Source organism: Coenobita brevimanus, chromosome 74 (assembly GCF_032717465.1).
Source record: "Coenobita brevimanus isolate Jiangsu-jjx chromosome 74, ASM3271746v2, whole genome shotgun sequence".
In the NCBI taxonomy this organism is placed as follows: Eukaryota; Metazoa; Arthropoda; class Malacostraca; order Decapoda; family Coenobitidae; genus Coenobita; species Coenobita brevimanus.
Genome location: NC_137027.1, coordinates 26,746,897 through 26,764,640, shown reverse-complemented (window position 1 = coordinate 26,764,640; position 17,744 = coordinate 26,746,897). Strand labels below are relative to the sequence as shown.

The 17,744-nt window shown below is 43.4% G+C and overlaps 1 long non-coding RNA gene across 1 annotated transcript; it reads right to left on the bottom strand.

Moving 5' to 3' along the window:
- Nucleotides 1-13,539: 13,539 nt before the first annotated feature.
- LOC145407784 (uncharacterized) lies at nt 13,540-16,406 on the bottom strand. The gene is made up of 2 exons (XR_013898797.1): nt 16,283-16,406; nt 13,540-13,914 (listed from the first exon to the last, which is right to left on the bottom strand). It is a non-coding gene; the product is annotated as an uncharacterized LOC145407784 (long non-coding RNA).
- Nucleotides 16,407-17,744: the final 1,338 nt, after the last annotated feature.

The following is a 17,744-nucleotide window of genomic DNA, read 5'->3' as shown; positions in this document are numbered from 1 at the left end:
AAGCTCTCGGGGACTACTTCCTGACCCTCCCCCTTTACTGAACTTTTTGTGTTTCAGTAACACAGAGAGTAGGCCAGCATGCTCTCCAATACAAGTTTCTGTAACTATCGACACCAAACTACATGCACAGTACACACTACACGTCCTTTTCAAAGTCTGAAAGAAAAATGGCGACTAATAACCAAACTTCGGAGTCCCCAGGGAGGGGGGAACCATAAATGCTCCCACCATCCTTCCCTCTCTCGGTGACGACTCAACGAGGTACCTGAAACCACTGTCTGACTCACGTCTTCTTCATTTCTGCAACATTATTGGCCTTTACTCTAACTTTCACTCCGTTGAGCACACCACCTCTCCTCCTCTAAACCTTACTTTCTCTTCCAAACTGAGACTCAGCTGTCTGAGGCAACTGACTGCAAACTCTTTTCTCTACCCTCCTACTTTCTCTATATTCATTTCAAAGCCAAAGGTGGCTGTTGTGTATATGTATGCAATGCCTTATCTTGCTCTTGTGTTCTTGAACATGATTCTTCTGAATTCTCTACTCTCTGGCTTCGACTTTCGTATCATTCTCTTACTATACATATCTGCAATGTTTACTTATTCCCTAATTCTACTGGCTATGAAAAATTCTTTGACTATCTTATTTCTACGATGAAACACATTCTATCCATTTCTTCTTTCCTTGAAATCTCCTAGAACGGAGATTTCAACGTTCACAACCATCTTTGGCTCTCCTCTGCTTTCACTGATCCACCTGGTGAACAAGCCTACACCTTTAATATCCTTAATGGCCTAGAGCAGCTTGTAGGCAGCACCTTACCCGCAATCCTGACCACCTATGAGAGAGAGCTCCAACATATTTCACCTCTTCCTTACAACTAATCCTTCTGCTTACACTGTTAATCTTTCTTCTCCTTTGGGCTCCTCCGATCACAACCTAATTACCATACCCTGACCTATCGCTCCGGTACAGCCTGCAGACTTTCCAAAGAAACATCGATTGCGGCACTTTGGAGCTGCTGATTGGAAGGCCCTCAGGCAGTACTTCTTCGATTTTCCATGGAATGATTTTTGCATCCATGGCCGGGAGCCATCTGAGTGTGCCTTGCGCATTACGGAGGTTATTCTCTCAGGCATGGAAGCATACATTCCTTTCTAATATCCTTTGACTAATGCAAGAAAGCCTTGGTTTAATCACGCTTGCTCTAATGTTGCCCGCAACAAGGAGAGGGCCTATAAAAGGTACTAGAGCCAACCCACCCATGAATCACATTTTTTTTATGATTCTGCCAGGAATCGTCCTAGGTCTGTTCTTTGTTCTGCTAAAAATAATTTCATCCGTATTAAATGCTCTCAATTCTCCAACTTGAATTCTTCTCGCTCCTTCTGGCACCCCAAAAACCTTTCTAACAACTTTACCTCATCATCCTTCCTGCCTCTCTTCTTCTCTGATGGTTCTGTAGTTATTTCTTATACTGATAAAGAAGATCTCTTTGCTCAGACTTACTCTTCCAATTTCATCTTACATGATTCCGGTGCTGTTCCTCCATCACTTCCCCCTTTTGACTTCCTCATGGTTGACATTATAATTTCTTCAGCTGATGTATTTTCTGCCATCACCGGCCTCAGTACTAACAAGGCATATGGGCCTGATGGAGTCCCTCCTGTCGTCCTCAAGAACTGTGCTTCTGTGCTTACACCCTATCAGTTTGTACCATTCATCCTCGCTGGAAGTTTGCTCTCATTCAGCCAGTCCCAAAGAAGGGTAACCATTCCCAACTCTCTAACTATCGCCCAATTGCTTTAACATCCTGTGTCTCGAAAGTTTTTGAGTCAATTCTTAACAGAAATATTTTAAAGCATCTTACCTACTACAACCTTCTTTCTGATAGTCAGTATGGGTTCTGTCAGGGACACTCCACTGGCGATCTTCTCACCTACATTTCAGACTCCTGGTCATCCTCCTTTCAAGACTTTGGCAAAAGGTTTGCCATTGCACTTGACATCTCAAAGGCTTTCGACCGAGTCTGGCATAAATCTTTTATTTCCAAACCTCCCTCTTACGGTTTCTATCCTTCTATCTGTGCCTTCATCTATAGCTTCCTTTCTGGTTGCTCTATAGCTGCTGTTGTAGACAGCCATCATTCTTCTAGATCTATCAACAGTGGTGTTCCTCAGGGCTCTCTCCTATCACCAACTCTCTTCCTTTTATTCATCAATGACCTTCTGAGCTGTACATCTATCCCTATCCACTCGTATGCTAATGATTCCACCCTTCACCTTTCCATTCAGTTCCCGTAACGTCCATCTCAGCAGTTACTTCAACAAACAAGGGATGAGACTATGGCACACCTAATGTCTGAATTGACTCTTATCTCTGACTGGGGTAAGAATAATCTTGTTTTTAATGCATCAAAGACTCAGTTCTTACACCTATCAACCCGACAAGATCCTCCACAGGAGTATCCATTAATGTTTAATATTATCTAGCTCAATCCTGCATCATCCTTGAACGTGCTTGGGGTTTGATTCACTCGGGACTTATCTTGGAATGAACACATTACATCTCTTGTAAAATCTGCTTCCAAGAGATTAGGTGTGCTAAGCCAACTCCATACCTTCTTTACCCCTGCACAGTTGTTGACTTTATACACAGGTTTTATTCGCCCCTGTGTGAAGTACAACTCCCATGTGTGGGGAGACTCCCCACATACAGCTCTTCTGAATAGGGTGGAGTCTAAGGCTTTTCGTCTAACTCTCCTCCTCCTCTTGCTGGCTCCCTTCAACCTCTGTCTCTTCGCCGCATTGTTGCATCTTTATCTCTTTTCCATTGCTACTTCAGTGGTCACTGCTTCTCTGAACTGTATGGTTGCATTCCTCCACCTCTACTACAGCGGCGTAGCACCCGTCTAGCAACAAACTCTTATCCCTTTTCTGTCCAACTCTCTAGTGCGAGAGTTAACCGTTACTCCCAGTCCTTCAGGTCAATTCTGGAACTGTCTCCCTCTGTCCGTATTTCCTACTTCCTACGATCTCCAGTCTTTTAAGCTCAGTGTGTCGAGGCATCTCGAAATGAACAGATCTTAAATTTGCCTCTCTTTTGTATTGTTTTTGTTTTTTCTTGGAAGGAATAGTTTGCGGGCTCCTGGCCTTTGGTTCTTTCTTCCTTGAATTAAAAAAAAAAATCACTGCATCTCATCCTCAGGTTTCCCCCAAACTCTCACACACACTCTTCTGGTCAGTCTATCATTCTCCAACCTCCCATATATGTCTCCATACCATCCCTGCATCGCATCCTCAGGTTTTCCCTACCCCTCACATACACTCTCCTTGTCAGTCTCTCGCTCGCTTTCATTTTAGTTAATAAATCGACACGTTTTAGCACAGGGCAACAACCTCAACTTGAAAAAAACACTGGGAAAATTCTCACTACCCCGCCATCATTCTCCCTTCGAATGATTTGTGATCGTGAGGTTGGTGGTAGTGAGGGAGGGAAAGAGGAAAGGAATGTGTGAGTGTGGAGGGAATGAGGAGAGGAATGTGTGTGTGTGTGTGTGTGTGTGTGTGTGTGTGTGTGTGTGTGTGTGTGTGTGTGTGTGTGTGTGTGTGTGTGTGTGTGTGTGTGGAGAGAGAGAAGCTTAGTCTCTCTCTCTCTCTCTCTCTCTCTCCACACTACATTCTTGTATGCTCATACACATCCATCCATCGATCCATCCATACATACACACAGATAGTCATAGACAGATAACTGATAATAGATAGATAGACAGATAATAGATTGATGGCTAGATAGATAACTATTTTGATTTTAGATCTGAAGAGGGTTTAAGTGAGACAAAAACTGCTTCTCCATAATTAAGCATAATTTCAATATGTGGTTATAGTTCCAAAATTTGGAAAACAAATTGCATTATGAATAAAATATAAGGGAATTCCCCATCATAGTTACAGAAAAATATATAATTAACCTAAATGGTTCGACCACAATTGTGCTAGAGTAACAACATAAAACAATAGGCTATAACACTTATACAAGGACCAAAACTAAAGAAGCCTTTAACTATTATAAAAATATCAGAAGCCATGCCAAAACTATTATCAATCTTTGTAAATCAAACTATATTCACAGACAAGCTAACAAACTACTAACAATCCAAACGACAATAAAATATTCTGATCTACCCTTAATTCATTAATTTTAAATCTAACTTCATTACCACCTCTTCCATTCCATCGTTACAGTCCCGCAATGGAAATCTAATAAGTGACCCACGTTGAAAATATGATATATTCTTGATATTTACAAAAATTTCACCCCAAAATACAGAAAATGACAATATTCTTGTACCTGACTTTGATTCCCCTCAAATACCCCCTTTCAAGATCCACACAAGATATGTACAAGCTGTATTACAGAAACTCTCAGTAGATGAAGCTACTGGTCCAGATGAAATTCCTTCAGTAGTACTTAAAAATTGTTCTCCAGTGATGGTTCCTGTGTTGGTAAGATTTTTCCGCTTATGCATCTGTACCTCAAGTTTTCCAGCCTCTTGGAAAGAAGCAAATATCCATCCTGTTCCTAAGAAGCGGACCACTTCTGATCCTTTAAACTATAGACCAATCGCTCTAACTTCCATTCTTGGTAAAGTTTTTGAGACACTGACAACCACATAGTCATGCACCTAGAAATCAATACATCATTGATCATCAGTATGGATTCAGACAAGAACGTTCAAATGTAGAAATTCTTTGCTTTCTTACTTATTAGATTAACAAAACTATAGATCACCATGGTGTAACACACACAGTTGCACTTGATATTTCAAAAGCATTTAAAAGAGTGTGGTGCCGGGCCATATTATCTAAGATGTTACACTATGGCCTTGGATCTCTGGGTCTTCTAATTTCTTCTTACGTTTTTAATAGAAAAATACTGATCATGGTAGATGAAATTTATTCCCAGTTTCAGTCCATAAATATTGGAGTACCTCAGGGATCAGTTTTGACCCCACTCCTCTTTCACATTCATATAATTGACCTACTATCTGTCTCTCACAACCCAATTCACTCCTGTGCTGATGACTTGACACTTCATATTTCTTTCACATTTAATACCACCTTTACACAATCTGATATTATGAATTCCCAAATAAACACAGCAATTTCTCTGAACCAGGACCTTTCTAAAATTAATCAGTGGGGACAAACCAATCTGACCTCATTTAATGCCAAAAGAAAGAATCCCTCAGACTCCCACATAATTCTAATTGATGTCATTTTTCCCATATCCACTACAATTGATATCCTAGGTGTCACACTAAACACCAACCTAAGCTGGACAGCTTATGTTAAATCCCTTTCTAAAAATTCTTCTAAAAATTGGGACTTCTCTACAGAGTTCATGAATTCTTCACTGACGAGCAGTTGGCCACAATATACAAAAATCATGCGCGTTCTCAGATCGGATACTGTTCACCACTGTGGAGGGGCTGCATTAAGGCGATTGGACAAAATTCAGAATAAAACCATTAGATTAATAAAAAAAATCCTGCCATTACGCGGGACCTTCCTCCATTATCAGTACCCAGAGATGTTGCAACTTTAGCATTATTTTACTGATATATTTTCTGCAACTGCTCTGACGAACGTGTTTTTCCATTGTGCTTCCCCTTCACGTTTTCTCCAGAAATACTCGGGCAGCTGGGAGCGATCATGAACTTAAACTCTCTCCCCCGCAATGCAGAACGTCTGCTTATCAAAATTCATTTATCTCCAGACCTACTACTCTCTGGAATTCACTTCCTGGGAGTTGCTTCCCACAAGAAGAAGAACAATAAGAACCTAGTGCCAAAATCCAGCACAAAGCCGGATCATCGGCTACAAGTTGTGTACGTTGGGTGGGCCAGAAGAAATAGGTCAATGGAAGGAGTATATCATATCACAGATGGGGCTATTGAAAAAAGGAACGGAATTAGATGTCGGAAAGAAGACCAATAGAGGTAAGGAAGGACATGATATTATGGAGGGAAAAATACGATGACTCTCGGAGAAAGTCTGCAACAAGGGGGGGACGTTGGAGGTGAGACAAAAATGGAAATGCAATACGTCGCTGTAGTGTGTAAAGTGGACAATCAAGGAAAATATGGCTTACAGAAAGAATGGTATTGCAACGAGTACAAAGGGGAGGGCGATCACCAGACATCAAATAAGAGTGGGTAAGTCGTGTATGACCGATTCTGAGGCGAGCTAAAGCCGTCTCCCACCTTCTATTACGGTGGCAAGGGGTCAACCAATGAGAAGTAAACGGTTTAACAACACGTAGTTTGTTATTAGTGATAGAGTCCCAACAAGACTGCCACCGGTGCTGAAGGAAGGATGACAGAGCAGGAAGAAGGTCAGAGACTGGAATGAGGAAGGAAGGAGAGACATCCCTGCTAACTGCCATGCGAGCCAACTGATCAGCACGTTCATTGCCTGCGATGCCCACATGTCCTGGAACCCAACAGAACTGGACTGTTTTACGACGGGAGGAGATACGGAACAACCATTCCAAGATACGAAGAACCAGAGGGTGAGAAGCCGAAGGTGACTGAAGAAGGGATAGAGCACTATATGAATCAGAGAATATCACAAATGAGGAAGAAGAGGCATGACAAATATACCGCAACACAAACAAGAGGGCATATAATTCTGCTGTTAGAACACTTGCATAGGTAGGAAGGCTAAAATGATAATGAGTGTCAGGAAAGAGTATCGCAAATCCAACGCCAGCAGGAGTTTTTGAACCATCAGTGTATATAGGGATTGCAGAGGAATGTTGGGAGAGATGGTCTGAAAACCGAGAACGAAGAATGAAAGGAGGAGAATTGGACTTGGAATAAGGGAAAATGGAAGAACAAATGTGGGGTCGAGGAAATAACCATGGAGGAAAAAGACAAGTGCGGAAAGGAAAAACATTACTAACAGTAAGAGAGGAGCGCGAGAGAAGAGTACGGGTTCGAACTGCAAATGGTGGCTTGGTCCTAGGAGTGGAAAATATGCCTGGGTCAGGACTGGGAGGAAGTAGAGAAGGGGTATGAGGAAAACAGTGCAACTTAGCATAGGTACGAAGAGAAAGAAGAGCGCGACGACGGAAGAGTGATGGAACTCCTGATTCAGCATACAGACTCTCAACTGGGGAGGACTTAAAGGCACCAAGAGCCAGACGCAAACCGTAATGATGTACAGAATCAAGTTGTTGGAGGACGGTGTCTGAAGCAGAAGAATAGACTTGGCAAGCATAGTCAAGTTTGGAGAGAACGAGAACAATATGGAGGCGAAGGAGAGTAGCTCGATCAGCACCCCACGACACATGAGACAAAGTTTGCAAGAGACGGAGGCGTTGCAAGGCTGAGGTTTTCAAGGAGGTAATATGATCCTTCCAAGTAAGACGGGAATCGAAAAGAAGGCCAAGAAAGGAAGCAGAGGTTTTGTACGGGAGAGGAGAGCCATAAAGAAAAAGAGGTGGTCGAGGAATATGATGAGAACGATTAAAAGTAATAGCATGAGACTTAAGAGGAGAGAACCGAAAGCCATGAGAAGTGGCCCATTCTGAGGCAGCGGAAACTGCACGTTGAATAAGAGCACCAAGGGCAGAGATGTCAGGATTTGAGGCATATATTGCAAAATCATCAACATACAAAGAAGAACGGACACCAACTGGGAGACAAGAAACAATCCCATTAATTGCTAATAAAAATAGAGTAGTGCTAAGAACACTGCCTTGGGGAACACCTTCGTATTGTGGAAATGAGTCTGAATAGGTATGTTGAACACGGACTCTAAAGAAACGAGTTGATAGAAAATTCTTTAAAAAGACACCAAGGTTACCATCAATACCACAAGGGCGAACTGTGCTTAAAATATGGTAGCGCCAGGCTGTGTCATAAGCTTTCTCAAGGTCGAAGAACACTGCGATAACAGATTGTTGAGTGGCAAAGGATGAACGGATATAAGTCTCAAGATTTAGGAGGGGAGTTAAGGTGCCGCGAGCTTTTCGAAAACCAAATTGTGAAGAAGACAAAAGTTGCTTGGATTCTAGGAACCACATAAGGCGATGATTTATCATACGCTCAAAACTTGCAAAGACAGCTAGTAAGAGCAATGGGGCGATAATCTTGAGGGACATGGCCTTGCTTTCCCGGTTTAAGAAATGGGAGAATGACAGCATCACGAAATGAGGGGGGAAGAACACCCTCTGTCCAGATACGATTATAAATAATTATTAATAAGGCCATGGCCTGACGGGAAAGGTGACGGAGCATATTATAGTGTATGCCATCAGGACCCTCACAAGTGTTCTTACACAGACGAAGGGCAGAGGTCAATTCATGGAGTGTGAATGGCGCGTTATATGACTGACTAGACGACAGCTTGAAGACAACAGGTGTACATTCAGTAGCAGCTTTAAGGGTATGAAATTCAGGTGAGAGATGAGAGCCGCTACTAACATTACTGAAGTGACGACCTAAGCCATTAGCAACTAGATGAGCATCTGCTACTGACTCTCCATCTAAGTGTCGGACAGGGGAGGGCATAGGAAGATGCTTACCCGTTATTTTGCGTATACGTTTCCAGACGGATGCAATGGGTGTATTGGTAGTAATGGTGGAAACGTATGACCTCCAGCTACGGCGTTTAGCCTGTTTAACAATCTTTCGAAGATGGGCACGGGCCTTTTTAAACAGCAGAAATGCATTCTGTTCATCCGCAGTGTTGCGTTTGCGTAGGTAACTCTTCCAACGTGCACGTTTAACACGGAGTGCTACAGTACAGTCTGAATCCCACCAAGGTACACACTTAGAAGTAAAAGGACGGGACGACCTAGGGATCGCGGTCAAAGCTGCACTAAGAATTAATTCATTAAAATAAGTGAGCATATCTAAAATAGTAGAGAATGAAGAAGGAGGTACAGTAGGAACAGTCAGAGAAGTAAATGACGGCCAGTCAGCTTTCGGGAAACACCATCGAGGGGGTCTGAGTACAGGAAGATATGTGGTAAGAGTAAGTTTGATAGGAAAGTGGTTGCTATATAAAACGTCTGAAAGAACAGACCAATGGAAATCTAGGGAAAGAGAAGGGGAGCATAGGGAGAGATCAAGACAGGAAAAAGTGTGAGTTCTAGAGTCAAAATGTGTATAAGTTCCCGTATTCAGTATGGATAAATCGTTATTAAAAATAAAAGATTCAAGGTAGCGGCCACGCAAATTTGTAACATCATCGCCCCACAAAGCGTGGCGACAGTTAAAATCTCCCATTAATAAAATTGGAGTGGGTAATTGTGATAATAAAAGGGTTAAAGCTGGGAAATCAATAGGTTGGGAGGGAGAGAAATATACAGACACTATCGTAATCCACTGTTCGAGAAAAACATGAACAAAATGACATGGAACAGTGGTGTGAAGCGACAGATATTCTAATGGGACTGTGTTATGAACTAAAATGGCGGAAACAGGAAGAGAAGCAGGAGAAAACAAGAAACAATAGTCAGGTATGGGTACTGGTGGGGAAGACAAACGGAGTTCTTGTAAACAGACTATTGAAGGATGGTGAATTGAAAGTAGATAAAGTAGATCATTACGGTGGGCCATGAAACTTCGCATGTTCCATTGTAAAAGAGACATATTAAAATTGTATAACACTAAAAAGTAAAATAAAAGAACTAAAAGTAAAATAAAAGAAAAGTAAAAGGTTACCAAAAATTTACAAAGAATAAAATATAGTAAAAAACGAATTTATGTTGAACGGGTATCACACATCACCGGGTTGATTCAATGGTAGTAATAGGAGCAGAGTGTGGAAGAAGTGAATGAGTAGGACGGTCGCTATAGCCTGGTGGCATAGGGAGGGATAAAGGAGAGGGATTAGAACATGAAAGAGGGGCAGAAGGGGAAGGAGGGATGGGAGTGGGAGGAAGATCGGAAGGAGCTGAATGGACTTCTGCTGTATGACGTATTTTTGGGGGACTCAGTGGTTCTTGTAAAGGAGTTGCTAAGTATTCCATAATATCTGAGAGAGTTTCACTCTCGGCACCTGTTGATTGTGTCATCTGTGGTGTTGACAGGGGAGCTGGAACTGGCTGTGAAGTGGTTTGAGGAGTCCGGATAGGGTTGGAACTAGCTGATCGTTGGGTTGAGACAGGGATCTTTGTTGTTGGTGTCACGGAGGGCGAAGGATGAGTAATTCGCATTTTACGAGTTGGGGGAGAGTGTGTGGGTTTTGTGGTACCCTTGGTATCCGATGTGGTGGGAGGCAGCCCACGTTTGCCAGAGGCAGGCAGACGGCGGGCATCACGCTGTGGCAGAGGAAGTAACTGTTGGTGTTGGGAAGAGGATGAGCGGGGTGGAGCAGCAGAACTGGAAGGGCGATGGGGGGAAGAGAGGGGAGTGGACAACGGAAGTGACAAGGAGGAGGTAGGAGTGGAAGAGTCTAGGACAGAGAAAGAGTTGGAAATAGAAACTGAAGGGGCCTGAGAGTAGGAGGCAGAACAAGAGGAGGGAGAAGGGGAGGTGGAAGAGGGGAGAGTAGAGACAGATGGAGAGGAGACAATAGTGACAGTCAGAGGGGTAGGTGAAGAGGAGGTATGAGTAGGGACAGGAAAAGAGGTTGAAATAGTAGAGGAGCTGGTGGCTGGCGATACCAAGGGGACGGGTGTGTCAGATAAGGTGTTGGTAGAAAAGCAGTTAGAGTGTGTCGTGGTTGTAGTATGGTAGGACTGAGAGGTGGCAGAGGTAGTGGAAATAGGCCGGGCCACTCGAGCATAGGTAACACGGGAGGAGAATCCTATATCACGGGCACGTTGACCGGCTGCACGGAGGGAGAGACCTTCTTTCCAGCGAATCCTTGCGACTTCCGATTCGAAAATGTATTCTGGACAGTTCCGGGACGAGGCAGCATGAGAACCTTGGCAGTTCGGGCAGACTTGGTTCTGTGCTACGCAGGCTAAAGTCCCGTCCAGACGATCAAGCAATCAAGCAATGCCCGCGGGCACAAGCGAGCAGTTTGCCTGTTGACGGGCTCACCGCTTGTGCCCGCGGGCAAATGCGTAAATTGCCCGTGGCAATTTACACATTTGCCTTCGAGCACAAGCGGTGAGCCCGTCAACAGGCAAACTGCTCGCTTGTGCCCGCGGTCATTGCTCGATCGTCTGGACGGGCTTTAAGGAGGTGTGGCCGGGTTGGGCGCAGGTTGGGCACACTGCCTCTGACCTGCAGTATTTAGCTGGGTGGCCGTAGCGCCAACAAGAAAAGCACTGTCGAGGACGAGGCGTATATTATTTGACTGCAAGTCGTGTACCACCAATGATGAGAAAGGCAGGTAAATCGCGGTCTTTAAAGATTATTTTGGCAATGTTGGCGGAGTACTTGCGGCGCCCCTGGGGGGGAAGTGTGTAGCACTGAACAGATATTACTGGTAGTTGTTGTGCAGACAAGATTGCTTGGATATCTGCGGAACATTCTGAGAAGTTACGATCTCCAATTGTTATGTATGAGGGAATGAGAACAGTTCCAGTACTAGAGTTTAATTGGAGATCTGGAGTTGCTGAGATGGGATGGCCAGAGGGATCGGTGAGCGACCTCACCTTCTCAGCCTGTGCAGCAGTTTTAACGGTCAAGAGGCGGTCTCCATTTGGTCGTGATGTGAAAGTGACGTCGGGACCTATTTGTTGAAGGAGAGAGAGATGGAGGGTGAGGTCATTTGTTGTGGGTTCAATGTTGAAAAATTTTGGCCATGTCTGGCGACCAAAAATTGATGTTATTGTTGGAGGGTTTGGAAAGAGGGGAGGGGGAAGGAGAGGGGGGGGAGAAGAAGAAACAGAAGGATAGGAAGAGGAAGAAAGAGGCGGAAAAGTAGGGGGAGGGGGATCCGCCTGACCGGGAGAAGGTTTTGGAGGAGCATCTCCCGTTGCTCCTTGGGGTTTTTTTATAATTTCATTATTGGCCATGGTGAGCCTAATTATTCAAGCGGGAATTAACTAGTCCACTCCTGAGAGCCCGGGTCAAGAGTAAGGGTGAAAGAAACAAGGGCTACCGTACCCATGGTTCCCTGAGGCCGTTTGCGACTGACATAAAAGAGACAGCCTTGCTTCCCATTAGCACGGCTCTCACACCTTAGGAAGGTGAGAAGAAAATAAAAGAAGAAAAGAGAAGAAAAAGGACCAAGCAAAATTAGTAGGGCCAAGGACTGGGACCCAAGGGTGGGGGAAGCAGGGTATAGGAGGAAGCAGGGTATAGGGGGGAAGAAGGGCATAGGGAAACCACCCCCACCGTCAGGTCCCAGCCCCAGACCCCTGAGCCCCCCCACGACTACAACGGGCTTGGTTTTGGGGGGGTTGCTTCCCACAAACACTTAATCTAATTTTATTTAAGTCAAGTTGTTATACGTGTTTTATGAATCGAGGATGTCTTTATACACATGGACATTTTTTTTTTTTCCTTCCTCCATTCATTCTCATAAAAATGTGCATATTAAATTGCCAAGGAAGAGATGTTACGGAATACTAACAAATACCTTTCTTTTTCTTCTCTACCTCTTCTCATTATCCACCATCACCACCACCACCACCATAACCACCTTCATCATTCTCCTCTTCCTCCTCATCATCTACTCTATGTCAGATAAGGAACTTTCGCCCTCAGTCAGTCTCTCTCTCTTCCTATGACCTACAGCCTTTTAAACTCTCTACCAGGCAGCCTGAATAGAGCAAGGAAGCTGTTGCTGCCTGGATTTCTGTCTATAATACCAGTCAGTAATACCTACACCAGACCACACCACCAGACAGGATGATACCACATCTGTCGATAATACCCACACCACACCACCACACAGGACAATACCACACCAGTCAGTAATACCCACACCACGCCACCACACAGGATAATACCACACCTGTCAATAACAGCTACACCACACCACACCACCACACAGAATAATACCACACCAGTCGATAATACCCACACCACACCACCACACAGGACACCACCACAGCAGTGAATAATAGCCACACCACATCAGCACACAGGATAATACCACACCAGTTAATAACAGCCACACCACACCACACGACCACAGGATAATACCACACCAGTCAATAATACCCGCACCACACCACAGTACACGGGATAATGAGACGTGGCATTTCTCTCTGAACAATATATTTGATAAGGGGGGGAGAGAGAGAGAGAGAGAGAGAGACAGAGACAGAGACAGAGAATTATCTTTTTTTTTTTTCCTTTTCATTTAATCCACATCACATCCAAGCGATTTTATTAAGCAAAGGAGGGAATTTTGAAAAAAAAAAAAATAAAAAAGGGGGGGAGAGGCAAGAGACAGAACCCTCATTAACCTCTTCAAATTGCCAGTCACAAAGAAACGCTATGGGAGTGATGCAAAGCCGTAGCATTGTCTTATTTTGCCACTGAGCTACGTGAAATAAGCTCCAAAAGGACGAAACTCTGGACCAAGCTAAGGTGAAAGGACTATATTTGTCACTTTTTTTTTTTTTTTTTTTTTTACGTTGCTGGTTTTGTAGTTGTGGCGGTACTACTGTTCTTGTTTATTTGTCATTCTTGTTCTGTTATTGTTATTGTTGGTGTTCTTGTTCTTGTTGAGGATAATGGAGCCGAGTTCTTGCTTATGACCGCCATACTGCGCGACGACCACTGGGGGCTTCACGACGACCTTTACCACTACTGACACTGCTGATGCTGGGGTCACCTCGAGACGTACTGGTCGTCTTCGTTGTCGTTGTGGTCGTGGTGGGCTCCTCGGACGACCTCTTCCTCCCGAAGGGGCAGCTTCGGTAGCAGAAACACGGACCGTCTGGATACGGGAAGCAGCAGGGATAGGGCTCACATGTGGTGTTGTTCTGACCTGTTGTGGGTTAGGAAATAAAGATAAGATTAGTAGCGATGATTAGAGTAGTAGTGATGATGATAATAATAAATGCAGTAGTAATAATGACACCAGTAATAGTGATAATAATAACAGCAGTGGTAATGGTAACAATAATAGCAGTAGTGATAATAATAAGAGTAGTGATACAGACAGTAGTAGCAATAATGATAATAGTTGTGATAATAATAGCATTAGTTGCAGACAGACATACAGACAGACAGACGAACTGAGTGAAAACATAGCCAACCAATCTCCGAGCCCCTCCGAGGCGGGGACGGTTAAAGATAGTGTACGACTCCTAGTTTATGCCCATATATATATATATATATATATATATATATATATATATATATATATAGATAGATAGATATAGATATGTGTGTGTGTGTGTGTGTGTGTGTGTGTGTGTGTGTGTGTACATCTCGGCATAAACTAGGAATAGTACACACTTTAACCGAGCCCCCCCGGAGGGGCTCGGAGATTGGTAGGCTATTGTTTTCACTCGGTTTGTGCATGTTTGTTTGTCTGTCTGTCTGTCTGTTAACAACTTTGTGAAAATTAATGGTGCGATTTTGACTAAAAATTACAGGGATGATGGGCTACAACCTTCTGAACATCTGATTAAATTTTGGGCCAAGTTGGGCCAAGACCCAGGCTGTAGGGCCCCCAAAAAATGTTTAAACAAATATAGTTATGTCACAAGAACTCTTCAAATTCGTCACATCGACATGAAACCAAAACCTAAATGTGCATCTTTCAAATTTGCATCCTATAACATGCTTCATTACATCTAGGGAGTCACCTCCCCAGTTAGCGGCAGGAGGGTCAATGTCAGGTGGGTCGGGCCTAAAATTTCAAACGGGCTAAAAATCGTCAATTTTCACCCGATTTACTCCAAATGTTATATGACATCTCTGACTAGATATCTTGTTGTGTTTATATGTCAGCAGTACAATGACTGCTGGGCACGGGTTTGCTGTGTCTTGGCACCGTTTCTTGTTCTTCAAGCTAAGATGATCCCGCAAGTAGTTTCCAAGATACAGCTATTTACATATTAGTTTCTTTGTATGGATACAGCTTGTAAATTACTTAAAATGTGGCAATTTCATATATAAGGACATAAACCAGGGCTTATACTCTATCCTTCTGTAAGGTATGAAGAGAATCCAGCAAGAAGTTTCCAAAATATAACACTAGAAAGCGCACAGAGACCGCATACCTCCGTTAATACCATTGCCATTAAAAAGGATCAGGATCCGTTTTGGTAGGTATAGGATCCGGATCCGCCCTCATATTTAACCAGTTCGTTTTGGTCCATGGCCCATCTTTTCATTAAAATTCACTGAAATTCATTGCGAACTTTTGGAAATATTGTGCGGGATATCCGGATCCGGATCCGCCCCAAAATTTTAATAATTCTTCTTTGGTCCATGGCTCACCTTTCCACAAAATTTAATCAATATCCGCTCATAACTTTTTGAGTTATCCTGCTAATAGACAGACAAACCACCCAACCAACGCGGGGAAAAACGTAACCTCCTTGGTGGAGGAAGAAGGCATATTTTTCCTTATATCGTCATAGCTCGTGAAGTACAGACAATATGGCAATTTCACCTATACGGGCATCAACTACGACACATAGTCTATCTTTCTGTGTGATAGGAAGCCAATCCACCTGGTAGTTTACGAGATACAGGCCCGGACGGAAAGACGGACGGACAGGGGCGATTCCTATATCCCCACCATATGGAATAATGGTGAGGATAATAATTGTGATAGTGATAATAATAGTAATAATGATAATGGTAGTGGTAGTAGTAAGGATACTACTACTTCTGGTACCACTACTAAAGTGAAATATACTGCTAAACAATCACATATAAGAGGAAAAATGACACTGACAGAATAAAAGGAAATAAATGTGTGTGTGTGTGTGTAAATGCGCGAAGACAAGCAATATTACATATAATTTATTACTCTTAGTGGCATAGGAAGCTTCGTAACAGCTCTTCTTTACCGATGTATTATTATTATTATTATTATTATTATTATTTCTGCATAAAACATCTCTGCACTGCTGAACGTTATTTATATTGTCTCAGAATGAAACAGGTTGCACTAATGCAAGAGCACATCAATGTGCAATGATCAGAATAAGGCGCTGAAGAAAATGTGTAACGGTATCTCAGTTCAAACTTCCGTATCGACATACGGTACTTTGCATCTATAAGACACGAGGGGTAATCGATGTGCGGAGAGTATAAATCGCTAGTGAAGAGCTATAACGAAATTTCAGAAGTCACTTAACATCACGCATCTCAAAAAAATTCATAAATTACCGTACCCGAACTCAATGCAGGAAGAACAGCCAGTAAAATGCAGAGCAGAGCGAAAGGTGCCATGACGTTCAACCACCTTCGTGTCAGGGTCCACACTGAATTCCCACACCCGCCAAGCTTGTGGCGGCTGGCCCAGCAGCCACAAGTGTGGTAAGGGGGCGGAGCTAGTGACGTCATAATAGCTAGCCAATCAGGACACAGATGGGACTGTCATATCCTGCTATATAGAGAATTATTTTTATTAATAAAAGTATCAGGAATGAAAGAAAAACTTCTTTTATTTATTTTTACAAAGTGTTTAGTCTACTAATAAATCTTAACAAGTCCCTAGGAAAAAAGTCATTTTCAAAATGTGTTACTACAGAGCTCAATGGGGTGAAGACACCTCTCTTTATACACACCGAAAAATTACCCCCTTATATTGAGAACTGTGTATATTATGAAGATATAGCAGTTTGTGCCCCTCTTGGACCCTATTAGCCTGTGAGAAGTGTGTGTGCGTGTGTGTGTGTGTGTGTGTGTGTGTGTAGATTTAAGGGGTGTTATGAACGTACGTGTGTGTGTTGTAGATTTAAGGGGTGTTATGAACGTACGTGTGTGTGTGTGTGTGTGTGTGTGAATTAATGTGGTAGTGTGTTGCTGTGTGTAGATTTGAGAGGTGTCATGAACGTTTGTGTGTGTGTGTGTGTGTGTGTGTGTGTGTGTGTGTGTAGATATGAGAGGTGTCATGAACGATTGTGTGTGTGTGTGTGTGTGTGTGTGTGTGTGTGTGTGTGTTGCCCGATGAGAGAGAGAGAGGGATGGGAGGATAAATAAACATCATTCCTCCATGTCCTTCTCCCATTACATGCCCCTCCCCCATCCTCTTCTAGCTCTCTCTCCAAGTTAAAGTGAAAAGAATAGATAGATGATGATGGTGGAGATAGCGAGCAATCATCATATTCTTTGTTTTTATCCTCTTCCTCATCATCATCATCATCACCATCATCATCATCATCATCATCATCATCACAACCATTATCGTTATCATCACCACCTTACTACTCTCCTCCTCATCATCATTGTCACCATCGCAATCATTATCATTATCATCACCGCCATCCTCCTCCTCATCACCATATCATCATCACAACTACATCTTCCATCGGGACGAATTCTGTATTGGACCCGCCAGCCAGCTTGACCCCCAGACGGTACCCCCATCCCCCCCAGCCACCGGAACTAGACCTGCCCCCACCATGAGGCGGTTCAGGACCACGGTATTGACACTCCTAGGCGCCAGAGGGAACGAAATGGCGGAAGCTGGAACAAATATGGCGTCCGTGGGAACACAAGACTTAAAGCTCTTCCAAACGTGAAACTACTACTACTACTACCACCACCACCACCACCACCACCACCACCACTACTACTACTACTACTACTACTACTACTACCACCACCACTACTACTACTACTACTACTACT